The following is a 955-nucleotide window of genomic DNA, read 5'->3' as shown; positions in this document are numbered from 1 at the left end:
CCCTTTCACTTTTCACTTTCATGCATTGGAGAAGGAAATGGCAACCCACTCCGGTGTTCTTGCCTGGAGAATCCCAGGGACGGTGGGGCCTGATGGGCTGCCATCTATGGGGTTGCACAGTCAGACACGACTGTAGTGACTTAGCAGCAAAGCCTTTGACTGTGTGGATCACAGCAGACTATGGAGAATTCTTAAAGATATGTGAATACCAGACCACCTGACCTGTCTCTTGAAAAACCTGTATGCAGGTCAAGAAGTAACAGTTAGAACTGGACATGGAACAACAGACTGGTTCTGAATCGGGAAAGGAGTATGTCATGGCTGTATATTGTCACCCTGCTTATTTAACTTATATGCAGAGTACATCATGAGAAATGCTGGACTGGCAGAAGCACAAGCTGGAATCAAGATTTCCGGGAGAAATATCTATAACCTCAGATATGCAGATGACATCACCTTTATGGCAGAAAGTGAAGAGGAACTCAAAAGCCTCTTGATGAAAATGAAAGAGGAGAGTGAAAAAGTTGGCTTAAAGCTCAACATTCAGAAAACGAAGATCATGGCATCTGGTCCCATCACTTGATGGCAAATAGATGGGGAAACACTGGAAGCAGTGAGAGACTTCATTTTTCTGGGCTCCAAGATCATTGCAGATGGTGACTGCAGCCATGAAATTAAAAGACGCTTGCTCCTTGGAAAGAAAGTTATGACCAACCTAGTCAGCTTATTAAAAAGCAGAGACATTAACTTTGCCAACAAAGGCCCATCTAGTCAAAGCTATGGTTTTTCCAATAGTCATGTATGGATGTGAGAGTTGGGCCATAAAGAAAGCTGCTGCTAAGCTGCTAAGTCACTTCAGCTCAGTTCAGTCGATCAGTCGTGTCTGACTCTTTGCGACCCCATGAATCACAGCACGCCAGGCCTCCCTGTCCATCACCAACTCCCGGAGTTCACC

Source organism: Bison bison, unplaced genomic scaffold (genome assembly GCF_000754665.1).
Source record: "Bison bison bison isolate TAMUID 2011002044 unplaced genomic scaffold, Bison_UMD1.0 scf7180017864302, whole genome shotgun sequence".
NCBI lineage: Eukaryota > Metazoa > Chordata > Mammalia > Artiodactyla > Bovidae > Bison > Bison bison.
This window is presented reverse-complemented; position numbering follows the sequence as displayed.